General features: G+C 44.6%; 1 protein-coding gene and 2 long non-coding RNA genes across 5 annotated transcripts in view; 2 read left to right on the top strand and 1 right to left on the bottom strand.

Annotated features, from left to right (window-relative positions):
* Positions 1 to 17,942, top strand: part of LOC141094206 (uncharacterized) — a 302,483-nt gene that overhangs the window by 247,990 nt on the left and 36,551 nt on the right. The gene's annotated exons all lie outside the window — the stretch shown is intronic.
* Positions 2,479 to 3,792, bottom strand: LOC141094369 (uncharacterized). 2 transcript variants are annotated; one of them, XR_012233039.1, is made up of 4 exons: positions 3,556 to 3,792; positions 3,437 to 3,472; positions 3,307 to 3,356; positions 2,479 to 2,865 (listed from the first exon to the last, which is right to left on the bottom strand). It is a non-coding gene; the product is annotated as an uncharacterized lncRNA (long non-coding RNA). The 2 variants fall into 2 exon arrangements; XR_012233038.1 differs by lacking the exon at positions 3,556 to 3,792 and having other exon boundaries at positions 3,307 to 3,547.
* On the top strand, positions 6,762 to 12,866 carry LOC141094374 (uncharacterized). Its single transcript, XR_012233044.1, has 3 exons — positions 6,762 to 6,845; positions 9,268 to 9,641; positions 9,725 to 12,866. It is a non-coding gene; the product is annotated as an uncharacterized lncRNA (long non-coding RNA).

Raw genomic sequence — 17,942 nt, 5'->3', positions numbered from 1 at the left:
CATGGCACAGCACCACCCTACATCTCCTCCCTTGTTTCAGTATACCACCCTACCCACGCCCTCCATTCTGCTGATGACCTGAGGTTAGCATCCTCAAAAATCAGAACCTCCCACTCCCGTCTCCAACACTATACACGTGCTGCGACAATTCTTTGGAATGCACTTCCCAGGTCAATGCGATTGGTCCCCAATCCCCACAATTTTAAGCGTGCCCTGAAAACGCATTTATTCAGACTGGCCTATCGCCTCAACACATTAACCTAATCTATCCCTGGGTGGCACAGCCAAAAGTTTTACCATAACCAGGTTCCTTGCATCATGTTTCCACATGCTTTATGCATCCATTATCCCTCTGCGTCTGTACTGTTACACACACAACATTATGGCTGGTCCAAACAATCAGGGCAAATGTTTACCACCCACCTTTCGTGTCTACCTCTTTCCTCATAGACTGTAAGCTTGCGAGCAGGGCCCTCTTTCCTCTTGGTATCTGTTATAATCTGTGATTATTGTTATGCTGTAATGTCTATTGTCTGTACAAATCCCCTCTAAAATGTAAAGTGCCGCGGAATATGTCGGCGCTATAGAAATAAAATTTATTATTACTTGTGTTGTGGTACCACAAACGGTGACAAGGGAGCTGTTGTTACAGTGTATGGTGGTGAAGATAAGGACATCCCTTTTGTTGGGCTATCCCCTGTACTGCTAGTTGAGAAAGTCTATCAGGAGCAGGATGATAAGGACTGGAAGAAGTTGTGTTACAGAGATTAATCTCCCTCAGCAAATCCTCCTCCATTACACTGTGCAAGAAGGAATGCTGTAGACTGCTGTGCCTTTGTAAAGAGTCTTGATCTGTGCTGAACTGTGCTATCAAAAGAGACTGGTGGTCAATGTGCCTCTAAGAAGCAGCTGTACTGTTTATAAAGCCTGTGCTTAAGAGACTTTGAAATGTACTGAATGTGCTGTGACATAAAACTACATGAGGACTCTATTGTATCTGTGTCAGCAAGTGGATACATCTTGTGCCTGAGGAAGCTGCAGTACATGGTCGCCCTGAGTAACAGGTCCCCCAGAGTTCCAAAGAATTCATGAGACCTTTCCCGCCCCTATCTGAACCTAGCGGCATGCTCGTAACATTGATGGCCCGTACGGGGAATTCTGAGTGGGAATTAGCATGTGAAGGGAAAAGAGGCAAAGTGACTGGAAACTACAGCAGCACAGCACCTCAACTTAACTCTGCTACACCACTTAAAGGGAACCTGTCACCTCATTTTTCCGCATTTAGCTGTGGCCACTGCCTTCCAGGGCTTATCTACAGCAATCTATAATGTTGCAGATAAGCCCCAAATCTAACCTGAAAGATAAGAAAAACAAGTTTTATTATACTTACCCGGGGGCGGTCCGGTCTGAGGGGGGTCACAGGTCGGGGTCCGGCGCCTCCATTCTGCTTGCGATGTCATCTTCCTTGCTTCATGTCGTGGCTCCGGCGCAAGCATACTGACCTGCCCTGTTGAGGGCAGAGCAAAGTAGTGTAGTGCGCAGGTGCTGGGCCCCTCTGACCTTTCCCAGCGCCTGCGCACTGCAGTATTTTGCTCTGCCCTCAACAGGGCAGATCAGTACACCTGTTCAGGAGCCAGGACACGAAGCGAGGAAGATGACAACATCGCAAGAAGATGGGAGGCGCTGGACTCGGACCTGCGACACCCATCGGACCGGATTGCCCCTGGGTGAGTATAGTAAAACTTGTTTTTCTTATCTTTCAGTTTAGATTGGGGGCTTATCTACAGCATTATAGAATGCTGTAGATAATCAATGAAAGGCAGTGGCTGCAGTTTATTGTGGAAAAACGAGGTGACAGGTTCCCTTTTAAAGGGGACAAGCCCTATATGAGCACAGCATCTCAACTCAACTCTGCTACACTAGTTAAATGGGACCAGCCCTAAAGAAAACTCACTAGCAGCAATGAATGTGGAAATTCCAATGGACAGAATCAGTGAACTGCTTCTTCAGTTAACGTGAAGAATTGAGAACAGTAGCAGAACATCTAAACATGTCAGAAGAACTGATCTCTAAAACATGCTATCACAGACAACTTGTAGCCACCGTTACACAGATGGATGAGCTGGGGAGAAAGAAGCTGAAGATGTCATGGTCATGTTGCTCCAGGAGCTAACAGTTTCTAACCGGGTTGAAGTTGGAAGATGGAGGGCTGGCGTCAATTACCAATTGTGAGATTCTCCTTCCACAGATGGAACAATTCAAAGCCTTAACAAAAGCCCTGCAGAAATCTACCCAACCCTCTGAACGTGTGACAGACTCTGACAGAAACTTTATCCTGCTTGGGTTTGATAAATCAGGAAAACGGTACTCTTCAACACCACAAATCGCCGTAAGGAAAGAGTTCAAAATCTTGGGACAGATTGGAGAGTGTAAGCAGAAAGAGATACTGTCTTATATGAACTTGTTGCAACAGATCGATGCAGGATTATTATTTATTTATATAGCACCATTAATTTCATGGTGCTGTACATGAGAAGGGTTACAAAGTTATAGATATTGTTTACAGTAAACAAATTTATGATGACAGACTGGAACAGAGGCGAGAGGGCCCTGTCCTTGCAGAGTTACATTATATGGGATAATGGGGAAGAGACAGAAGGTCGGGGGTACAGCAGCTCTGGTGGTGGTGAGGCGGCAGCTCGGGTGGTGGTTAGGCGGCAGAATGGTTACTGCAGGCTGTAAGCTTTCCTGAAGAGATGGGTTTTCAGGTTCCGTCTGAAGGATCCGAGGGTGGTGGATAATCGGACATGTAGAGCTGTGGAATTCCAGAAGATGTGGGATATTCGGGAGAAATCTTGGAGGCGACTGTGTGAGTAACGAATAAGTAAAGGGTTGGGAGGGTTGAAGATTACGTGAGGGAAGATATTGGGAGATTAGTTCAGAAATATAGGGAGGGGACAGGTTGTGGATGGCTTTGTGGGGCAGTATTAGTAGTTTGTATATATATATAAACTTGGCACACACCAAAGGTTTCTGATGCAGAAAGGTGATTTTTAATTATACAACAGTACATACATACACAGACGTTTCGGTCTAGGACCTTCATCAATGTACTGTGAAATATAAATAAAGATGAAAATAATACAATTAAAAAAGAAAGTATATACAACAATATATGGGTTTTCCAGGTAAATACTTTTGAAAAAATGCTGAGACATCGGTCACATTATCGCACATAATAGATATTGGCAGAGAGTAATAAATAATCATGAAGAACAAGATCAACGTAGAAAAGAACACACGTACCGATATATTGTACTGTGAGATTCTTAGTGACTGGGCTTTGTGAGATAGACCTGGGAGAGGATAAAGGTGCTATAATAGCCAATATAACTTAGTAAGTGATGAGATGGTTTGTGTTACCTAAGTTACATACCAATCCTGTGAGGAGGCACATGAAGCCGTCCCACTGCTGAAGGCAAAGAATAGCGCTAGAGTAATACTACAGTGACGTGACGTCACAAAATCTGTCTATAAGAGGCATAAAACTCTTACCGTGGTGGTTTGTGGAGTGTGGACGCAGTATCCGCCGCGAATCCCAAGTGCTGCAAAGTGTGAGAGTGGCAGGGTTATATAACCCTGTGAATTATGAGCCCTGGTTGGGGGCGCGCCACCGGAAGTCAGTGGGCGTGTATTAGACACGTCACCATAAGCTCCGGACACCGAGAGAGACATAGAGGGGGCGTGTCAGCAGGGAGCACTGGGAGTGTACTACTGCCTGTCAGGCTGGCTTACAGGGCAGAGCGGTGGACATTAGTGAACTATCCTGAGTTAACTACTGCAGCGCCGACATCATAGGTGCCAGTGGTGAAGATAGTGGCTATTCAGTGCTTTGAGGGTGACGATTCAAACAATCACAGTTGTTGGTTCTGTAAATGAGACACAATTAGATTAGTATCCATGACATTCAATGTACAGTGGCATTCAAGAGTACATTATTTATAGCATTAACCCAGTAGTGACATTGTAGAGGAAAAAGAGGGGGGGAGGAGGGGGTAAACGTATCAGATGGTGTCAGACATTATACTTGTAAGAAGGCCTGTGAATCATAGTCTTTATTTAACCCCTTGGGTGTCAGGGTATTGAGTTCGTGAATCCAATAAGCCTCTCTCCTTTTTAATATGTTAATGCGGTTGCCTCCTCTGCGTGAGGTGTGAACCTGCTCAATGACTTGAAATTTTAATTGAGCGATGGTGTGGCCCGCAGTGATGAAATGATATGGGATGGGGAGAAGCATATTCTTGCACCTAATTGTAGACTTATGCTTGGATATGCGGTCTCTGATGTGTTGTGTGGTTTCCCCTACATAGAGTAAACCACACGGATATTTGATAATGTATACTACAAACGAGCTGTCGCAGGTGTAATATTCACGGATATTAAATTTTTTACCGGTATGGGGATGGTAGAAAAAATTACCTTTCTGTACGTTATTACATTGTGTGCATTGCAGGCAGGGGAAAGTGCCGAATTTAGGATTTGATAGAAAACGTTGTTGCTTTTTTAGAGGGCCAGGGGAGCCAATATCTGCTTTAATCAGAGTGTCACGGACATTCCGTGGTCTCCTAAAACACGGTAAAAAGGGTACTCTAAATGCCTCTACGTTCGGGTGAGCCGTAGATAGGGGATGCCAATGACGTCTAATGCTGGAATGAATACGATAAGCAAAGGGATGGTAGTCATGAACGAAAGAAATGCGATTGGCGGTCTTAGATTCCCTTGGGGGGGAAAAGTCCACATCATTTAACACACTCGTTGGATATCCCCTCTCAAGGAATTTTGTGCGCATTTCATCCATGCGTATTTTTTGAACCCCTGTGTTAGACACAATCCTCTGAACCCTTTTGAATTGTGACTTGGGGATCGCGTTTTTCATTTTAGTGGGATGGAAGCTTTCGTAATGAAGCAAACTATTGCGATCAGTGGGTTTCCTATAGAGGTCAGTGGATAGGTGTCCCGAATCATCCTTCATGACTACCGTATCAAGGAAATTGATTTGTTCAAGGTGATAGGACATGGTGAAGCTCAGTCCAAGCCAGGCTGTTTGTAACATGGAGAAGAAGGATTGTAGTGTATCTAGTGATCCCCCCCAGATACAGAAGATATCGTCGATATATCTCTTCCACACTAACGCATGAGTGCGGAAGAGACAGTCACGATATATGATGTGATCCTCCAAATGGGCCACATAGCAATTTGCATACGGAGGTGCGGTGTTCGAGCCCATCGCAGTCCCCCTCGTCTGCAAATAATATTTGTCTTCAAAAAGAAAAAAATTCCTGGTTAAAATGATGGACAATAATTCACAGCATAGATTGGTTTGTTCAGGATGGAATTTGGATAGTTCCAGAAGTCTCCGCACTGACTGAATACCCTGTATGTGGGGAATGGATGTATATAGATCTTTTACATCAAAAGTGACAAGAATGGCATCTTTAGGGACATGGTCCAGAGTACGGATAACATCCAAAAAGGCCCCTGTATCAAGTAGAAAGGAGGGTGTCTGTTTGATGAGAGGTGTAAGAATTTTCTCTAGATATTTGGAGATGGGAGAGAAAATTGACTCCGCAGAGGCCACGATAGGTCTTCCTGGTGGGTTATCTAAGTTTTTATGTACTTTAGGCAGTATATAAAAAACCGGTGTAATGGGGAATTTTTTGGTTAGAAAATCACAAGTTTTGTTATCTAGGACTCCGCTCAAATTATATTTAGATAAGGTAGTTTGAATAATGTGTTTTATTTTGTTGGTGGGATCCCTCTCAAGTGGTAGATAAACCGAGGTGTCACTCAATTGGCGATGAACCTCGCCCAAATACATTGTTTTGTCAAGGACAACAATGGCTCCCCCCTTATCTGCTGGTTTGATAATAATGTCTTTGTCGTCCTGTAAGGTTTTAAGAGCTTGTTGATCAAGTGCAGTAAGGTTGGATGGAAAATGCATGCGCCCTTTATGGATATCATCCCGCAGATTTTGGAAAGTGTTATCAATAAAAGAGATGAATGTCTCTAGGGCATGTGAGCCTGTGGGAGGTCTGAAGTTGCTTTTATTCCTCAGTCCTAGGCTATCTGAGGATAGCAAGAGAGGGTGTGGTGGTATGGTACTATTGTTGGTGCCAATAGCATTGGAGAAGTGTAATTTCAGCCTTAGTGATCTATAGAACCTCTGAAGGTTCATGTCAAGATTAAAGGTATTGTACCTATAACTTGGGCAGAAGGAAAGGCCTTTTTGTAAAACCCGGTATTCTGCTATACCTAAACTTTTAGAAGAGATATTGATTACCAACGGGTCATTACCTGTGAGCGAGTGATACGACCGGAGTCCATGTTTCTGTGTGGGTCTCTTCCCCCTGCGGGTCCTCTTCTTTTCGTGTGTCTGCGTCTCTGGCCTAAAAAACGACTGTATGAGGCCTGTTTGTCGTGATCCGATCCCGAAGACGAGATGTCCGTGGTGGATCTGTAATTGGAGTAGGCATTGAAGTTCCCGGAGTTGTAAGATTCTCGCCATTTGTAGACCAGAAAGAGGAATAAGTTTGCCCGTGACACAGAAGATTACGAACAGAATAGAGTCTACAAATGGCGAGAATCTTACAACTCCGGGAACTTCAATGCCTACTCCAATTACAGATCCACCACGGACATCTCGTCTTCGGGATCGGATCACGACAAACAGGCCTCATACAGTCATTTTTTTAGGCCAGAGACGCAGACACACGAAAAGAAGAGGACCCGCAGGGGGAAGAGACCCACACAGAAACATGGACTCCGGTCGTATCACTCGCTCGCAGGTAATGACCCGTTGGTAATCAATATCTCTTCTAAAAGTTTAGGTATAGCAGAATACCGGGTTTTACAAAAAGGCCTTTCCTTCTGCCCAAGTTATAGGTACAATACCTTTAATCTTGACATGGACCTTCAGAGGTTCTATAGATCACGAAGGCTGAAATTACACTTCTCCAATGCTATTGGCACCAACAATAGTACCATACCACCACACCCTCTCTTGCTATCCTCAGATAGCCTAGGACTGAGGAATAAAAGCAACTTCAGACCTCCCACAGGCTCACATGCCCTAGAGACATTCATCTCTTTTATTGATAACACTTTCCAAAATCTGCGGGATGATATCCATAAAGGGCGCATGCATTTTCCATCCAACCTTACTGCACTTGATCAACAAGCTCTTAAAACCTTACAGGACGACAAAGACATTATTATCAAACCAGCAGATAAGGGGGGAGCCATTGTTGTCCTTGACAAAACAATGTATTTGGGCGAGGTTCATCGCCAATTGAGTGACACCTCGGTTTATCTACCACTTGAGAGGGATCCCACCAACGAAATAAAACACATTATTCAAACTACCTTATCTAAATATAATTTGAGCGGAGTCCTAGATAACAAAACTTGTGATTTTCTAACCAAAAAATTCCCCATTACACCGGTTTTTTATATACTGCCTAAAGTACATAAAAACTTAGATAACCCACCAGGAAGACCTATCGTGGCCTCTACGGAGTCAATTTTCTCTCCCATCTCCAAATATCTAGAGAAAATTCTTACACCTCTCATCAAACAGACACCCTCCTTTCTACTTGATACAGGGGCCTTTTTGGATGTTATCCGTACTCTGGACCATGTCCCTAAAGATGCCATTCTTGTCACTTTTGATGTAAAAGATCTATATACATCCATTCCCCACATACAGGGTATTCAGTCAGTGCGGAGACTTCTGGAACTATCCAAATTCCATCCTGAACAAACCAATCTATGCTGTGAATTATTGTCCATCATTTTAACCAGGAATTTTTTTCTTTTTGAAGACAAATATTATTTGCAGACGAGGGGGACTGCGATGGGCTCGAACACCGCACCTCCGTATGCAAATTGCTATGTGGCCCATTTGGAGGATCACATCATATATCGTGACTGTCTCTTCCGCACTCATGCGTTAGTGTGGAAGAGATATATCGACGATATCTTCTGTATCTGGGGGGGATCACTAGATACACTACAATCCTTCTTCTCCATGTTACAAACAGCCTGGCTTGGACTGAGCTTCACCATGTCCTATCACCTTGAACAAATCAATTTCCTTGATATGGTAGTCATGAAGGATGATTCGGGACACCTATCCACTGACCTCTATAGGAAACCCACTGATCGCAATAGTTTGCTTCATTACGAAAGCTTCCATCCCACTAAAATGAAAAACGCGATCCCCAAGTCACAATTCAAAAGGGTTCAGAGGATTGTGTCTAACACAGGGGTTCAAAAAATACGCATGGATGAAATGCGCACAAAATTCCTTGAGAGGGGATATCCAACGAGTGTGTTAAATGATGTGGACTTTTCCCCCCCAAGGGAATCTAAGACCGCCAATCGCATTTCTTTCGTTCATGACTACCATCCCTTTGCTTATCGTATTCATTCCAGCATTAGACGTCATTGGCATCCCCTATCTACGGCTCACCCGAACGTAGAGGCATTTAGAGTACCCTTTTTACCGTGTTTTAGGAGACCACGGAATGTCCGTGACACTCTGATTAAAGCAGATATTGGCTCCCCTGGCCCTCTAAAAAAGCAACAACGTTTTCTATCAAATCCTAAATTCGGCACTTTCCCCTGCCTGCAATGCACACAATGTAATAACGTACAGAAAGGTAATTTTTTCTACCATCCCCATACCGGTAAAAAATTTAATATCCGTGAATATTACACCTGCGACAGCTCGTTTGTAGTATACATTATCAAATGTCTGTGTGGTTTACTCTATGTAGGGGAACCACACAACACATCAGAGACCGCATATCCAAGCATAAGTCTACAATTAGGTGCAAGAATATGCTTCTCCCCATCCCATATCATTTCATCACTGCGGGCCACACCATCGCTCAATTAAAATTTCAAGTCATTGAGCAGGTTCACACCTCACGCAGAGGAGGCAACCGCATTAACATATTAAAAAGGAGAGAGGCTTTGGATTCACGAACTCAATACCCTGACACCCAAGGGGTTAAATAAAGACTATGATTCACAGGCCTTCTTACAAGTATAATGTCTGACACCATCTGATACGTTTACCCCCTCCTCCCCCCCTCTTTTTCCTCTACAATGTCACTACTGGGTTAATGCTATAAATAATGCACTCTTGAATGCCACTGTACATTGAATGTCATGGATACTAATCTAATTGTGTCTCATTTACAGAACCAACAACTGTGATTGTTTGAATCGTCACCCTCAAAGCACTGAATAGCCACTATCTTCACCACTGGCACCTATGATGTCGGCGCTGCAGTAGTTAACTCAGGATAGTTCACTAATGTCCACCGCTCTGCCCTGCAAGCCAGCCTGACAGGCAGTAGTACACTCCCAGTGCTCCCTGCTGACACGCCCCCTCTATGTCTCTCTCGGTGTCCGGAGCTTATGGTGACGTGTCTAATACACGCCCACTGACTTCCGGTGGCGCGCCCCCAACCAGGGCTCATAATTCACAGGGTTATATAACCCTGCCACTCTCACACTTTGCAGCACTTGGGATTCGCGGCGGATACTGCGTCCACACTCCACAAATCACCACGGTAAGAGTTTTATGCTTCTTATAGACAGATTTTGTGACGTCACGTCACTGTAGTATTACTCTAGTGCTATTCTTTGCCTTCAGCAGTGGGACGGCTTCATGTGCCTCCTCACAGGATTGGTATGTAACTTAGGTAACACAAACCATCTCATCACTTACTAAGTTATATTGGCTATTATAGCACCTTTATCCTCTCCCAGGTCTATCTCACAAAGCCCAGTCACTAAGAATCTCACAGTACAATATATCGGTATGTGTGTTCTTTTCTACGTTGATCTTGTTCTTCATGATTATTTATTACTCTCTGCCAATATATATTATGTGCGATAATGTGACCGATGTCTCAGCATTTTTTCAAAAGTATTTACCTGGAAAACCCATATATTGTTGTATATACTTTCTTTTTTAATTGTATTATTTTCATCTTTATTTATATTTCACAGTACATTGATGAAGGTCCTAGACCGAAACGTCTGTGTATGTATGTACTGTTGTATAATTAAAAATCACCTTTCTGCATCAGAAACCTTTGGTGTGTGCCAAGTTTATATATATTTAGTTCACGGATTGGGATCCTACTTGGGCACCACCTACAATTCTCAGGGTTGTGCCAACGGTTTTGTTCTTACAGTATTAGTAGTTTGAACTGGATTCGTTGGGGAATTAGGAGCCAGTGGAGGGATTTGCAGAGGAGGAATAGCAAGGAGAGAGGTGGATTAGTCTGGCAGCAGAGTTGAGGACAGATTTTAGAGGTGCAAGAGAGTTAGTGGGGAGGCCACAGAGGAGGGTGTTGAAGTGATCAAGGCGGGAGATGATGAAGGAATGTACAGGAGTTTTAGTAGATTGAGGGCTGAGGAAGGGACGGATTCTGGATATATTTTTGCGTTGGAGGTGACAAGAGTTTGGACTTGGGGTTTGGACAGGGCAGAGTTGAAAGTTACTCAGATGCAGTGGATTTCAAGTGCGGGAGAGAGTGTGATGCCGCTTACCAAAATAGATAGGTCGGGTAGGGGAGATACGCGAGATAGAGAAAAGATGATGAGTTTGGTTTTGTCTACATTGAGTTTTAGGACGCTAGAGGTGAAGGAGGATATGGCTAATGGATACTCCAGGATTATGGGCAGCAGAGAGGGGATATCTGGGCCAGAGAGTTAGATATGAGTGTCATCCGCATACAGGTGGTACTGGAAGCCATGGGAATTTGAGTTATCCTAGTCCAAGGGTATAGATGGAAAAAAAATAGGGGCCCCAGGACAGAGCCTTGACTGACTCCAACAGAGAGAAGGAGGGATGAGGAGGTAGTGTGGGAGTGGGAAACCCTAAATGTGCAGCCAGAAAGGTATGAGGCAATCCAGGACATGGAAAGGTCTTTGATGTCAAGGGAAGAAATAATCTGTAGCAGTAGGCAGTGGTCGTCTGTGTCAAAGGCAGAGGACAGGTTGAGAAGGAGGAGGATGGAGAACTGTGTTAGCTTTGGCTGTAAGTCATTAGAAATTTTGCTCAGGCCAGTTTCGGTGGAGTGGTTGGGGTGGTGGAACAATAAGGCTAAGGGCACACGTTGCAGAAAATTCCTGCTCAAAAACCTGAATCCCTTCCCAGAAACCGCACCTATTTTTCCACGGCGTTTTTTTCCGCAGTGGTTTCAAACAGCATGGAAGAAGCCAAAACCGCGGAAAAATCCGCAAAATTAATTAGCATGCTGCGGTTTTTACCGCGATGCGGTTTTTTCTCGGTAAAAACGCATCAATGTGCACAAAAAGTGCAAAATGCATAGAAATTATTGGGAAGCTTGTTTTATAGCGGTTTTATAGTGAAAACTGCAGTAAAAACCGCTAAAAAAAAGCTGTGTGTGAACACAGCCTAAAGGTTTGCCTTGTTTGGTCGATCTTATTTTTGAAGTAGGTGGCAAAGTCCTCGGCAGAGATGAGGGATGTTGGATGTGGCAGTGGTGGGCGGAGAAGAGAGTTGAATGTGCTGTACATTTGTTTTGGGTTGTAGGATAATGAAGATACAAGGTTTGTTAAATAGGTCTGTTTAGCAGAGGTGAAGGCTGATTTGAAGACAAGTGTAGCTTGTTTGAAAGCGGTGAAGTCATCTGGCATTCATGCTTTCTTCCAATGCCGCTCCGCGACCCTGGATGCTTGTGGAATGTTTTTGGTGAGATTGTTGTGCCAGGGTTGCCTTTTGATTTGTCTCACTTTGCCATGCATGAGAGGGGCGACTGAGTCTATAGCTGATGTGAGGGTGGCATTATAGAAAGCGGTGGTGCTGTCCTTGTCGTGGAGTGAAGATATAGAGGACAGAGGTAGAAGAGAGTCGGAGAGTCTGTTAATGTCTAGGTGTGCAAAGTTTCTGTGAGTATGTGCTAGTGGCTGGACATGGAGGGGGGGGCGGGTGAGGAGGACAAGGATGAGACGGTGAGTAGATGGTGGTCAGATAGGGGTAAGGGAGAGGTTGTGAGATTAGATAGGGAACAGAGGCGGATGAAGATAAGGTCTAGTGTATGTCCGTCTTTTCAACTCAGGGCCACGAAGAACAGCAACACCATCGAGCTTTTGGTACCTTTTCTCGTGACCAGTGATCAGAACATGGCAAAAGATCCTATCCTGGGTTATAATGTAATCAGTGAGGTCATCACGAAACAAAAGTCAGGGACACTGATCATGGATGCTATTGCCACATCATTCGCCATACCCAACGCTGTGGTGGAAAACGTGATTCCTAGAGTAAAGAAAGCACAAAATACAATGAACCTGAAAGAAGTCATGGTATGCCTGCGCCCAACCATCATCCCTGCAAACCAAATGGTGGGAGTGAGATGTGGGATCGGGAAGAAAAGTCCAGAAGAGACCAAAAAGACTCCTGAACTACCAAAAAGACTCCTGAACATCCAGAAGGCCTATCTCAAGGTAAGACTGTGCTTACAATTCCTGCAGGTGACTTTGCCGTGTCAGTTCCGGGGATGATTACCACAAAACACGAAATTAGACTGGATCCGAATACTGTGTTAGGTCACATCGAAACCGTCCTAGTGGCATATCCAGCCTGTGTGAGACCCGCCCAGTGGTCTACCATGAATTCAGCCCCCCAACCAAGGAATAGGACTTGCCCAGGGGAGGAAATTACATGACCCACTTCAAGATCCTGGTATCCCCACTACCCCTGGAACACTTGTGTGCTGAAGATCTAGCGGTAGCAAAATAGATGCTGAGAGAAGAGTGTCATACATTCTCTAAAGATGACTCTGATATACGCTGTATTCCGTCATTGCAGTTGAAAATCAATTTGAAAGAAATGACCTCAGTAACCAAAAGTTACACGTTGGTGCCAAAACCATTACACCGTGAAGTGAAAGAGTATTTACAAGATCTAATCAACAGAGGTTGGGTCCAAAAATTGAAGTAGTCTTATTCCTCTCCTATTGTCTGCATTAGGAAGAAGGATGGTATGTTGAGACTTTGCTGTGATAACCAGGAACTAAACCGAAAGTCAGTACCTGATACACACCCGATACCAAAGATCCAAGATATGCTGTATAGCCTTTTAGGCAGTACCTGCTTCTCTGTCCTCGATCACAGTAAGGCATACCACCAGGGGTTTGTCGAGGCATCCAGTAGACCTTTGACAGCATTCATCACACCATGGGGAGTATGAGTTGATCCGCATACCGTTTGGGCTCAGTCCAGGTCCAGCAGAATTCCAGAGGCGCATGGAGACATATTTAGAAGGATTGAGGGATGAAATCTGCCATCCGTACTTGGATGACAATGTGGTACACAGCAAAACCTTTTGTGAGCATGTAGAACATGTGAGGACCGTACTTCAACATGTTCAAAAGGCAAGTCCAATTTCTAGGGAGAATTGTGTCCTGAGAAGGATATACCATGAACTCATCAGAAATCACTCCGGAACTGGCCTTAAAAGATAAGCGTCCCTCTACTGTCAGGGAGGTGAGGCAGATCATAGGATTCCTCTCCTACTATCATACTTATATCTGAAACTTCTCCAGGTTGCTGCCCCACTATATCTCCTCTTGGAGGGGACAACAGAGTTAACAACACCAATGGAGAAAAAGAAAAACACGGGCAAGACCGGACTTAAGAGAAACAATGCCGTTTCGTCCCAGTAGCCCATTCTCTGGAAATCAGACCACCAGGAGGCAATGGAAGAACTGGTGGAATACCTGGTAAAACCACCCATATTGGGATATCCCGATTTCATCTTACCACTTATTCTTGATTGTGACGCTTCTCAAGTTGGACTGGGAGCTGCCCTGTATTAGAATCAAGATGGGAAATTGAGAGTTATCGGTTACGGTTCCAGAACATTGACAAACGTCGATAGAAATTACCATCTCCTTTCTAGAAAATTGGAGTTTCTGGCACTGAAATGGTCTACCTGTGAACGATTTAGAGATTTTCTCAAGGCTCTGTCCTGGGGCCCCTACTTTTTTCCATCTATACTCTTGGCCTAGGACAACTCATATAGTCCCATGGCTTCCAGTATCACCTGTATGCGGACGACACTCAGATCTACCCCTCTGGCCCAGATGTCACCTCTCTGCTGTCCAGAATCCTGGCGTGTCTATCAGCCATATCCTCCTTTTTCATCGCTCGCTTCCTAAAACTCAATGTAGACAAAGCTGAACTCTATCTTTCCTCCATCTCGCGTATCTTCCCTACCTGTTCTCTATCTATTATGGTAAACGACATCACACTCTCTCCTGCACCTGAAATACGCTGCCTCGGAGTAAAGGGGCCTTTACACATAGTGATATCGCTAGCGATATCGCTAAAGTGTCACCGATTTTGTGACGCAGCAGCGATATCGCTATGTGTGATACCTCCGACCGGCTCCCCCGCTGATTATCGCTGATTGCGCGAGATCGTGCAGCTCTATTTCTCATCAGGCGCTTCCTGCTGGCACCGACAAGCGACGCTTGGACACGGGCAGGAGGACGCCAGGATCGCCGCGTCTGAAAGGTAAGTAATGACCGCTGCTGCGTCGCTACATCGCTGTGAGATCTGCCAGTGTGGCATCTCACTAGCGACCATTAGCGATGCGCCAGCGATCCTGACCAGGTCGTATCTTCGGGATTGCTGGTGCATCGCTAAATGTAAAGGGGCCTTAACTCTCGACTCGGCCCTGTCCTTCAAACCACACGTCCAAACTCTTGCCACCTCCTGTCGCCTCCAACTCAAAAATATTTCCAGAATCCGTCCCTTCCTCAGCCCTCAATCTACTAAAACTCTTGTACATGCCCTCATCATCTTCCGCCTTGACTACTGCAACACTCTCCTCTGTGGCCTCCCTGCTAACTCTCTTGCACCACTCCAGTCTGTCATCAACTCTGCTGCCTGACTAATCCACCTCTCTCCTCGCTATTCCCATCTCTCCCCTCTGCAAAAACCTCCTGGCTCCCAATTCCCCAACGAATCCAGTTCAAACTACTAACACTGACCTACAAAGCCATCAACAACCTATCCCCTCCATATATCTCTGAACTAATCTCCTCGTATATTCCCTCACGTAATCTTCAATCCTCCCAAGACCTCCTACTCTCCTCCACACTTATTTGTTCCTCACACAACCGCCTCCAAGATTTCTCCCGAATATCCCCTATACTATCCCCTATCCTCTGGAATTCCATGCCTTAACAAATCCGATTATCCACCACCCTCGGATCCTTCAAACGCTGAAAACCCATCTTTTCAGGAAAGCTTACAGCCTGCAATAACCATCCTGCCGCCTCACCACCACCCAAGCTGCCGCCTCAAAACCACCAGAGCTGCTGCACCCCCGACCTTCTGTCTCTTCCCCACTATCATGTAGAATGTAAATCCGCAAGGGCAGGGTCCTCGCCCCTCTGTACCAGTCTTTCATTTGAAATTTGTTTACTGTTAACGATATCTATAACTTTGTATGTAACCCCTTCTCATGTACAGCACCATGGAATTAATGGTGCTACATAAATAATAATAATCTCTATTACAGCAAAGCATTTGAGGTTTACACGGACAACAACCCCTTGACCTATTTTCTCACTACAGTCAAACTGAATGCAACGGATCAGAGAAGGGTAGCTGAACTAGTTAACTTTAATTTCAGTATTAAGTACAGGCCAGAGAAATGCAATGCAGATGCTGACGGATTGTCGAGAATGCCACTAGAGCCTGAGGTGTTCATGCAAGACTGCTCAGAGGAAGTCAGTCTGGAAGCTATTGAGAGCACTACCCAAGCAGTACAAGCTCATCAAGAGGAAGACACCATTGTGGTGTCCATTGATGGTGGAAACCACTGTAAAAGTGAAAGATCGAGATCATTCCCTGTCCATTCAGCAACTACCAAAAGGAACAATCCATAGAGCACAACAGGAAGATCAGATAATTGGCAGAGTACTTCCTTATGTGGACCAAAATTGTTTTACAAGTAAACGAGAGAGAGATAATGAGTCACCAGCAGTATCGGTTTTAGTTAGAGTGGACGAAGCTCTACCTCAGTGAAGACGGTATCCTGTATTGTAAAGGAGAACAAAAACAGCAGTTGTGCCACCCAGAGTGTACCGTATGTTGGTCTTCAAAGAACTCCATGAAAACATGGGACACCTGCAAGTGGAATCAACAACAAACTTGAGCCATGAACATTTCTTCTGGCCGTACATGCAGAGAGATATTGAGAGGTACATGACCAGGGAGTGTGGGTGTCTAAAAGATAGATGTCCCAACAATCAACCCGGGCACCTATGCGCAACATCCATACTACGTATCTGTTTGAGATGGTCTAAATAGACTTTTTAAATCTTGAAATGTGCAAGGGAGGTTATGAATACATCTTAGTGGTGATGGACCATTTTACTCGATTTTGTCAAGCATATGCCACCACCAATAAATCTGGTCGAACAGCGGCAGAGAAGATCTTCAATGATTTTGCTTTGAAGTTTGGGTTCCCTATGAGGTTACACCACGACCAAGGAAGAGAATTTGAGAACCAGCTTTTTGCAAAGTTAGGAAAGTACTGTAGAATTCAGAGATCTCATACAACACCCTATCACCCAGAGGGTAATGGACAAGTGGAACGTTTTAACCGGACAATATTGTCAATGTTGCATACTTTAACAGCTGATGAGAAGAAAGATTGGTAGAGTTCTCTGTCAAAAGTGGTACACGCCTATAACTGTACCAAGAGCGAGGCAATGTGTTACTCATATTTCTTCCCATTGTATGGACGATCGCCAAGACTGCCAATCGACGCAATGTCCAGCATTTCATTGTCAGAGACTTAAAAAACTTATCTGGAGTACGTTCGGAAATGGAAAGAACGGATGACAAAGGCATACAATATAGCGTCCAAAGTGGCTACCCAAGAGCAGAGCAAGAGTAAGATGTACTATGATCGAAAATGGTATGGAATAGAACTAACACCAGAAAGTCGGGTGCTAGTAAAGAACATACTTGAAAAAGGTGGTCCAGGAAAACTTCATTTGTTCTGGGAAGACAAGGTGTATGTGGGTGTTAGGAGGAAAGCCAATGACTGTCCAGTGTATGAAAGCTGACTGGAAATGGGGGACAAGAAAACCAGAATAGTCCATTGGAATTTACTACTACCCTGTGATTATTTCCCACTACAAGACGACTCAGCGGAAGTAGACCGACATCGACCGAGATCAACTAAGGGACAGACTGAAGCTCCGGAGGTGGATAGTGACCTTGAGAGTTCCGATGAAGAAGACCACTTTGTTGTATCTCTTGGATTGACAAGGAGAGGGATGTACTATCCTCAGGAGAGTGAACTAGGTCCCGTGGCTCCAGAGTTTGCACTAAGGAGTTCAGATCAAGTCAATTCAGTTCTGATGATCGAACACCGAACACTGCAGAGACCGATCGAAACTCAGGAAGATTGGTATTACTGGACTGTGTGGAAACAGATAATTCAGGATAAGTACAGGAACTTACAGAGGCAATTCCAAGCGCATCTGAGGAAGTACGAGAAATGAGTGTAGCGGAAAACTCCTGCAACCGAAGAACCCGTGGTATCTTGGCAACAACCCATCAGTAGGATGTCTATTTGAGAAATGAGGAGGCCTGTGATGCTGACGTATGAGACACTTGGTGAACCAAGTCGAGTGCCAAGGACTGTATAGAAGATGTTGCCTGGTGGAAAAACTTGTTTTATCGCTCTGATTTTCCTAAGAAGACTTTGTAGAAACAAAGAACTGTTAAGGCCTAGTGAGAGAGAGCTGGTTGAAGAGATGCTGTTTGACTTAGTTGTTTATTTCTTACAGGAGTCCCACAAGTAAAAGGTC

This window comes from Dendrobates tinctorius, unplaced genomic scaffold (genome assembly GCF_039654945.1).
Source record: "Dendrobates tinctorius isolate UK_male_01 unplaced genomic scaffold, ASM3965494v1 ptg000063l, whole genome shotgun sequence".
NCBI classification, from domain to species: Eukaryota; Metazoa; Chordata; class Amphibia; order Anura; family Dendrobatidae; genus Dendrobates; species Dendrobates tinctorius.
This window is presented reverse-complemented; position numbering and strand designations above follow the sequence as displayed.